The sequence below is a fragment of the Myxine glutinosa genome, chromosome 8 (assembly GCF_964187855.1).
Source record: "Myxine glutinosa chromosome 8, kmMyxGlut1.1, whole genome shotgun sequence".
Taxonomy (NCBI): domain Eukaryota; kingdom Metazoa; phylum Chordata; class Myxini; order Myxiniformes; family Myxinidae; genus Myxine; species Myxine glutinosa.
Window position 1 is genome coordinate 166,417,013 of NC_136268.1, and position 10,000 is coordinate 166,427,012.

At 45.4% G+C, this 10,000-nt stretch overlaps 1 protein-coding gene across 2 annotated transcripts in view; it reads right to left on the reverse strand.

Annotated features, from left to right (window-relative positions):
- The window catches only part of LOC144893353 (ankyrin-2-like), a 144,800-nt gene that overhangs the window by 46,143 nt on the left and 88,657 nt on the right, over positions 1–10,000 (reverse strand). The gene's annotated exons all lie outside the window — the stretch shown is intronic.

Genomic DNA, 10,000 nt, shown 5'->3' on the forward strand with positions numbered 1-10,000 from the left:
ATAGGTCCAAACCCAAAATTCTCTAAAACTCTAAAAAGGTACATGTGGTCAATACAGTCAAAGGCTTTTCCTTGGTCAATAAAAAACAGACCAACATTCATATTAAAATTGTTACAAAACCGAATGGTATCACGGATAAGAAAGATATTATTAAAAATAGTACGTCCAGGAATACAAAAGGATTGATGTTCTCCTATTAGTACATTCATAAAAGGTTTCATTCGATTAGACAAGGCTTTGGCTAAAATTTTATAATCCGTACATAAAACAGAAATAGGACGCCAGTTCTCTATAAGTTGAGTGTCCGCTTTCTTAGGAATTAAGGTGGTGACTGCTCTCCGGCAACTCCACGGCAGTTGTCCATCCTCTAAACATTCATTCAATACCCGCAGTAGGTGAGGTCCAATGGTGTCCCAAAAAAACTGGAAAAATTCACTTGTCAGCCCATCCAGTCCAGGGGCTTTATCAGGTTCCAAGGCCTTCAAGGCAGCGGTGAGCTCAGGTAACCTAAGAGGATCCTCCAACTGCTGCTTCTGATCCTCCGCCAATGTTGGAAGGTTAGAAACAAGTTCCGATATTGCATCCTGGTTAATGTCATGCCGCATAAACCGTTGTTTAAAATGTTTCCGGGCACATTCCCTGATTCTGCCATCTTCATAAAGGAGTTCCCCATCATGGAGCAAGCGTGTAATCATTGACGAAGAGGCCCCCCTTTTAAGGCTGAAGAAGAATTTGGTTGGAGCATCAAGGTCGTGTATGTACCTCATCTTCAGGCGCAATAAAGCATTTTGTGCTCGCCTTTCGGATATGGAATTCAGTAAGGCCGTTTTTCCATGGATTTGTTGCCTCATTCCCTGGTAGCTCACACTTGCGGTTCCCTGAAGCTGTTCCTGTAATTCCAGGATTTCATCTTCAAGTAAGGTTGTGGTTTTTCTTTCCTCTTGAACACCATACGCACGATATTGTTGGCAGAACAGTCTGATGTGCGTTTTGGCATTATCCCACCATTGTCTGAGGTTTGAGAAATTCCCTTGGGAGGCAACCAGAATATTCCAAATTTCCGGAAAAATGTCCTTAAAGGTACTATCATCAAGTAAGTTGTTATTAAATTTCCAAAAAGCACTCTTGTGTTTCGGGCAGGGGGCAGAAATTTTGAGAAATGTTGCGCTGTGGTCCGAGAATCCTGATGGGCAAATTTTGGATGACAGAACGAGGCGTTCAAGTGGAGGATTAATATAAAACTTGTCCAAGCGAGCAAGTACAATATTACCCTGAATACATCGACACCATGTGTATTGCCTGATTGATGGGTGCTGTACCCGCCATATATCTGTCAAATTCATTTGTTTTAAAAATTTGGTGAGAGGGATTGTGGAGGCAGGATGGGGCTCTGCACTGTTCCTGTCGAGTTGGGGTTGGAGGGTGCAGTTAAAATCTCCACCAATACAAACATGATTGTCTTGGTTTTTTAGGGCGTTTTGACTGTCGAGGGACGTTAGGTGTGTCCCAAGGTCATTAAAAAAAACTCGCCGAGCTACAGGCGTACTTGGGGCATAGATATTAAAAATAGTATAGAATTTTCCATAGTAGTGGAATTCTAGGGATGCTAGGGATCCCTTGTGTATTTCGTCGAATTTAAGCGATGAAGGCGAAAAGGAGGGGCTAAGAATTATTGCGACACCGCCTTTGCGGGAGTCACCGTTACTAAAGAAGGACAGGCCGGGGAAGAGCCTACACCACTCTGCGACACAGCAGTCGTTGGCATGGGTCTCTTGTAAGAGGGCAATGTCAACTTTCTTCTGCAATAAAAAATCCCTTACTTGAACTTTACGGACAGAGCTACATCCTCCGTTAATATTCAGGCTACAAATGGAAAAACTCATTACAGCTATAAGGAGGAGTGACCACCACTCAATTTTTTGATAGCAGTTCATTCTTAGCTTTTTGCAACCACTTCTTTAAACGGTGACGTTGGGAGGAATTGAAATTAAAAACGTGGGGCCGTTTTACCATCAGTTTAGCGGAATGTATAAAATCAGGTAGCTCCGGAAAAAAGGTTTTTATTACAACATTCCTTTTTCGGAATGTGTCCTTAAGAAACCTTTTTATCTCGGAGGGAGGGATTGGAGGGATTTCTTCTTCCTTAAGGCTACCACATTCACTAACAGAGTCATCTATATCAGATGGCTCAGATGGTGTGTCACACTGGTTTTCATCATTTATCTCCTCACCGTCATCACATCCCTCCACGTTATCGGATGGGGCATAGTCCATAGAGGGGGGGGGACGGGGAGGGAGAGAAATGAGCCATCTTCAGGGGAGGGGGTGGGGTACTAATTTTTGTGGTTCAACCATATCAGTTTCTAGGTCAGTAGACAAGGGCGAGGATTCATCCACATCTATGTCCTCCAATACCGAGAAACGATTTTCTGTGACGAGGGACAAATCTAGGCCAGAGAGGAGGGCCTGTCGGTTTTCAGTTGTAGGTTTTTTAAAGAGGTGACCGTTTTCATCTGTTGTTTGCAGATGTCTTTTTCCTTTTGGGCAGACTAATTGAAACTCGTCCTGGTTAGTGGGAAGAGATTGCAAGGGTTTGGGGGGAGGGGGGGGGGGGGAGGGAGGACGTGATCATCGGGAGGGGGATCCCATCGGCTACCACGGCGGGAGAGGTAGGATCAGTTATAGCAGGCAACAAGCTGTGATTGGACGATGTCGCCTGGGGGGTGAGATCTATAGTTAACAGGAGATGGCTGCAATTAGATCCTTCAGTAGAGGGAGGGGCCCCTGTTTCAAGGGGAGGGGAGGGGGGTACGGCGGTGGGGTTTGGATTGGTGGTAAGAGGGCTTGGGTCGGTGGTGGACAGATTGGGATCAGTGGTGGTAAGGCTTGGGTCGATGGTGGGAAGGTTCGGGTCGGTGGTGGGAGGGCTTGGTTCGGCGGCGGGAGGGCTTGGTTCGGTGGTGGGAAGGTTTGGTTCGGTGGTGGGAAGGCTTGGGTCGGTGGTGGGAGGGCTTGGGTCAGTGGTGGGAGGGTTTGGACCGGTGGTGGGAAGGTGGGGGGGGTTGCTTATTCCCGGTTCGGAGGGGAGGTTGCACTTGTGGAGAATTCTCTTTTCGGGGGCAGTCATGCTTAACATGCCCAAATTGTCCGCAGCCAAAACATTTTAGAACGTTGGTGGACACGTACACTGTATATTCGTTCTGTTGATGTTTTAATTTTATTATAAGGTTTAAATCCTTCTGGGAATTTTTTAAAATCATAAACACTTGCCGCCGGAATGAAACCACGTGCCTTAAATCGTTGTTTCGTGACCCGAAGGGAATCATGGAGATACGAGACACGATGGTACCGTATCGGGACAACTCTTTAATTAGTACATCGTCGGATACAAATGGGGGGCAATTTGATATCACGACTTTTATCGCTGGGCTATCTAGTGGGGAAATCATTACAAATAAATCTGGATCGATTGTCAAACCCTGTTCGACAATTTGTGGGACACAATCCACGTCGGACAAAAAAATAACGATCCGCTTGTTCATCCACGAAGCGGCAACAACCTTGTCGATCCCGACAACACGACCGGTTGCGAGGACAACGTCCTCGACACTAACCTCACGTTCCGGAGGTACACAAAAGAACCCGTGCTTACGGGTCAGGCTCTGAAAGGCCGTAAATCGAGATAGTGCAGCTGCCATGCTGGAACAGCTGCACTTACAACCCCTCCCCAACTCGGGGAGGGTGAATATATAATACAATCTTCCCTACCCGAACTCCGGGAATGGGAAGCAATCAGACCTCTCCGATTTCCCTAACTTCGGAAAAGGGAGGCAACAAAACAAACTGAAGGAAGGATAAACGAAAGGAAAAAAAGGAAATAGAGGTTTAAGATGAAGGAGCAAACACCGATCGGGCGACGCCCAAAAACGGCGAACCCTTACCAGCGATCACCCTGTGCTCTCCGGCTCTCTCTCCCGTCTCAACGTATATGGGAATCACCAGGAAGACTCCACGAACAGGTACAAGGACACAGAGGGGGGAAAAACGGGAGGGGGGAGGGGGGGGATGGAGCAACAACACAGAGCACTCACAGGCCTCCACAAGCAGACGCCATGACAGTACAACCAGCATGCAAACGACCAGCAGGGGGCACGAGAGAGAGAGAGAGAGAGAGAGAGAGATAGAGAGAGAGATAGAGAGATAAAGAGATAAAGAGAGATAGAGAGAGAGAGAGAGAGAGAGAGAGAGAGAGAGAGAGAGAGAGAGATAGAGAGAGAGATAAAGAGATAAAGAGATAAAGAGATAAAGAGAGAGAGGACAAGGGAGATTTAGAGAGAGAGAGAGAGAATTGAAATTGAAACACCGTTTATTTCACAAAAGACAAAACAGATCAAATTAATTTTACAGGAGAAAAACAAATATATAAGTTTACACAGTTCCTGGTGCAGATATTAGAAAATGAAGATCAATTCCGAATCATTTACAGCACATAAGGCCTCGTTAATACACCATTTGCACTCAAAGAGTGACATTTTCATTGGTCACAAAGTAATCAAACTCTAACCTCATTCTCGCAGAAACCTTCAACCATCGGCACAACATCAAAACCAGGCACATTATCAACTTAGATTTTCCTCGATTTATAAATTGTATCATCACCCTGCGCTCACGAAAAGCACGGTTGCGTCGGTTGGGCCATCGGTTGTGTACGTGTGTACGTACGTGTGTACGTACGGGTGTACGTACGTGTCTGCATTTTCAAAATTCATTTCTCGGCAACCCTTGGTCCAATTGACACAAAATTTTACCGTAGGAACGCCTCCGACTGTAAATTTTTTAGCTCACCTGGAATGAAGTTCAGGGGACCTTATGCGATGGTGCGTCGTCCATGCGTCAGTCAGTCAGTCCGTCCATAACTCGGTCAGTCCGTCCATAAGTCAGTCAGTCCGTCCATAAGTCAGTCAGTCCGTCTATCAGTCAGTCAGTCTGTCCATCAGTCAGTCCGCCAGTCAGTCAGTTGGTCTGTCCGTCAGTCAGTTCGTCAGTCAGTCAGTCAGTTCGTCAGTCAGTCAGTCAGTCCATCCATCCATCAGTCAGTCCGTCTGTCAGTCTGTTCGTCCGTCAGTCAGTCACGCAGACTGTTCGTCCATCAGACCATCTGTCCGTCAGTCAGTCCGTCTGTCAGTTTGTTCGTCCGTCAGTCAGTCACACAGACTGTTCGTCCGTCAGTCAGTCCATCTGTCAGTCAGTCTGTTCGTTCGACAGTCAGTCCATCCATCAGTCAGTCTGTTTGTACATCAGACAGTCAGTCCGTCTGTCTGTCTGTCCATTAGTCCATCCATCAGTCAGTCAGTCTGTCAGTCTGTTTGTATGTCAGCCAGTCCATCCATCAGTCAGTCCATCCATCAGTCAGTCCATCTGTCAGTCTGTTTGTATGTCAGTCAGTCCATAAGTCAGTCAGTCCATCCATACATCAGTCAGTCCATCCATCAGTCAGTCTATCAGTCTGTTTGTATGTCAGTCAGTCAGTCCATCCATCAGTCAGTCCATCTGTCAGTCAGTCAGTGCGTCTGTCAGTCAGTCTGTTTGTACGTCAGTCCGTCATTCAGTCCATCCGTCCGTCTGTCCATCAGTCAGTCCATCCATCAGTCAGTCCGTCTGTCAGTCTGTTCGTCCATCAGTCAGCCATGCAGACTGTTCGTCCGTCAGGCCATCCGTCCGTCAGTCAGTCCGTCTGTCAGTCAGTCCGTCTGTCAGTCTGTTCGTCCGTCAGTCAGTCACGCAGACTGTTCGTCCGTCAGGCCATCCGTCCGTCAGTCGGTCCGTCTGTCAGTCAGTAGGTCTGTCAGTCAGTCCGTCTGTCAGTCTGTTCGTTCGACAGTCAGTCAGTCCATCCATCAGTCAGTCTGTTTGTACATCAGTCAGTCAGTCAGTCAGTCTGTCTGTCTGTCCATTAGTCCATCCATCAGTCAGTCAGTCTGTTTGCACATCAGTCAGTCCATCCATCAGTCAGTCCATCTGTCAGTCTGTTTGTACGTCAGTCAGTCCATCAGTCAGTCCGTCTGTCAGTACATCCGTCCGTCAGTCAGTCCATCAGCCAGTCAATTAGTTAGTCAGTCAGTCAGTCCATCAGTCCATCAGTCCGTCAGTCTGTTCGTCCATCAGACCGTAAACACTTGAAACTTCTTCTCCGAAACCGCAGATGGGAGTGCAACCAAATTTGGCACAAATGATATTTGTTGTGTTGTGACTAAAGTTTCTTCACGGCATTAAAAACATTGGGGTCTAAGGGTGTTTACCGGGGTCAAAGTGGATCCAGGTTTGAACCCCTAAAATAGGAATTTGCTTTTTCCTCTGAAATTACACACACAATTTCGATGAAACTTGACCACAACCTTTCATCATCTGTGATGTACCGAGGATTGCTGACGGCATTAAAAAAGAATCGAAGTCTCAGTGGGTCTATAGGGGGGGGGGGTGGGGTGGGGGTCAAAGTGGGTCCAGGTTTGACCCCCCAAAATAGATATTTGCTTTCTTCTCTGAAACTACACACACGATTTCGATGAAACTTCACCACAACCTTCACCACCCGTGATGTACCAAAGTTTGTTCATGGCATTTAAAAAATCTGCCCCTTTGGGTGTTTAAGGGGGGGTTTCCCCCCAAAAATAGGTATTTGCTTTCTTCTCAGAAACTACACATACAATTCTGATGAAACATGACCACAACCGTAATCATCCGTGTTGTAACAAAGTTTGTTCAAGGCATTAGAAAAATTGCGGTCTGAGGAGGTACACGGGACGGGGTGGGAGGGGTTTCCCCCCCCAAATAGGTATTTTCTTGTTTGTTAGCCGCGTCGCAGACGCTGCTCATAGAGTGCCCTCTGCTGTTGTTGTTGTTGTTCTTCTTCTTCTTGTTCTTCTTCTTGTTCTTGCAGAGAAGACAAAACATCAAAGCTCCACCCATTCTGGGAACCATAGCTCCACCCATTGTGGGAGAGGCTTCATATAAACAAATATCCACCATTTTATTAACTCGCATAGCTTTGAGGCCTGTTTTGTAGGCCCGTGGTGTCTTCCTCTCTCACACAGTTTTATTTCAAATCAAATTCGATATATCATTTCATTTTTCACAGTCGCTAACATAGTTTTAGACTCGGTTGAAAAAAAACGGGAAGAAAATCCGATGAAAGTTGCCCTTTATAGAACGAAATGAATTCTCAAAGGCCTGTAACTTCAAGTCCATTGAGATATATTTTTTTTAAATCGCGGCATGGTCAGTCATACACCGCCCGAAATAAGAGACGGGAAAATGCCGAGATATATTAAAAATTCGTCCATTTGATGACAATCGTCACGATGAAATATTTAATTTATACGTCGTCACAATAATGTGGAGAGAGGAGCATAGCTTCGTTCACGTGTCGCCACATACGGGAAATTGCCGAGATATATTTTTTTAAATCGCGGCATGGTCAGTCATACACCGCCTGAAATAACAGATGGGAAAATGCCGAGATATATTAAAAATTCGTCGCCACACACGGGAAATTGCCGAGATATATTTTCACTTTGCACAAAAATAACATCAAGTAATCGAATCAATAGGAATGTCCTGTGCCTATAACATCGACGTTATAGGCATAGCTGCATCTAGGCATTGTGTAACATCGACGCGGCTTTTGTTTTAATTAAAACTTTTTGTACTTGTTTGTTTAAGGTCTTATGATTATTATGTTAGTTTGATTCTACATGCTGCCCTGTCTTCTAGCAAGCATTTAAATTGGTTTAAAATACATTTAGTCGGTACAGTATACTGTTTATTCTACCAGGTGAGCACCAGGGGTATTGCCCCATGTTTTTATTCATAATTATGACGTCATAGGTAACGTGTTATGGACGCCATCTTGGAAAAACGTCACAACTCTATATCTCCAAACCGCTCAATGGAAATAATTTAATCAAGGGTCATTGCTCAAGTACTCCCCATGGGGAATAAGATATGCGTATGATGACGTAATTTGTGCCTTCATTATGACGTCATAATTTGACAAGTACAACACTTGATCTGATCAGTATGAAAACAAATCTATTTTCTGTAATTCTTGGTCTGATTGACACTAAATTTTCACCAGAGGAGCGCCTCCTCCTGTAGAATATTTTTAATGATAATTATGACGTCATAGATCTTGTCACCGACCGAACTCATCCACCTCGGTTTTGTCATAATCCTTCCATAGGTTTCTGAGATATACCTGTGTCATTCTTGGCCCTGTCTATCGATGGTGAAGAACCACGTGAAACATTTTGTATCCAGATCTCGACTTTCACCAAAATCGAATCAATACGTCATTGTCACACACCCAACTTGTCTACCAAGGTTCGTCTGAATCCGTCCACAACTTGTTGAGATATTCTGGTCATAGAGATTTTAATATTTTAAAAATATTTTTGTATACAAGATCGAGGCTCATGAAAGAGCTAACATCAATCACACAAAAAGTCAAACCGACACATAAAACACAAAAATAAGAGGAGCGGAACACAAGATGGGGAGAGAGGGGGAAGGACACAAACACAACATTTGAGGGCAGGGCCATCAAGAGAAATGTGGGAGGGAGAAGGCTTGGGGGGAGGTAGGAGAGGTATAAAACATATGTACACTGCAAGGACTTCCAGGAAAGAAGTTGGAATTTCAAAAGTGTATCTGGGGTGAAATTTAGCAGGGGTAGAAAAGATCAAGGTTTTGGATGGGGGAAGATAAGAGATGGTGGTGAACAGCTGTTTTAAAGACCTGGAGGGAGGAGAGGGATTGAAGGGAGTGGGGGAGTTTGTTCCAGAGGCGGGAGAAAAGAGGAACGAAAGAGTGAAGGTGAGCAGAGAGTCTTGATTTTGGCAGTTTGACCATAAGAGGGTTGATGGCAGATCTTGTGCGACCTGCAGGAATATTTGGGGGACAGAGCACAGAGAGAGCTGGGGGGGGCAAGGCCGGAGAGGAGTCGGTAGAAGACAGAAAGACCACCAACCTGCCTGCGGTGAGTGAGTGAAAGGCCCTCGGAGTTAGCTTCATCGCAAGAGATTCCAATGATTCTGAAGAGAGACAAGCAGGAGAGAGAGACAAGCAGACAAAACAGACAGCTAGGTGTGACAAGATAACGTCCGTCCACCTTAGCCGGCGGATGTAGTTAGACAAATCAAAGCAACCATATAGTGTCAGGTGATTTGGAAGAAATGGATTGTGGATGGCTTTTCGTTCTGTGGATTCATCACTTGACACTCAACGTCGAGGAACGACAAATCCTGCTCGTTTCCCAAGCGCGTACAACATTGTACATCACTGGGGACATTTTCACTTTGTTCATATTTCGCAGTCTTTGTCGCAGTACATTTGAATATAGAGCGACGAGCCCTTCCTCTGTACATGTGCACAGTCATCTGTAATGGTTTTGACAACTGACGAATGAGATTTTCAGTTTTCACATCTCAGTTTCCTCTTGTAAAGGTTCCTGGGAATTCACCGGGAGGAGGAAAATGCACAACAAATGAGGTTCTGTAAATACAAAGAAGGATACGAGTCTCAAAAATGCAACGTTTCCGCAACTTTCTGAACCTTTGGACTTGATGCGAATGTCGATATTTTAACAAAACCTTGAGTTTTTTTTCCTATTTCCACCACAACGGAGTGGTCTGTTTCCACCACAACGGAGTGGTCTGTTTCCACCACAACGGAGTGGTCTGTTTCCACCACAACGGAGTGGTCTGTTTCCACCACAACGGAGTGGTCTGTTTCCACCACAACGGAGTGGTCTGTTTCCACCACAACGGAGTGGTCTGTTTCCACCACAACGGAGTGGTCTGTTTCCACCACAACGGAGTGGTCTGTTTCGTGTTGCACAAGAACACCGCACACAGCATGTGAATGAAAACACAAAACGTTTGAACAACATGACATGAAGTCAGGGCAGGGGCTGTTTTTATAGCGCACTTGTTTAGCATTTGAA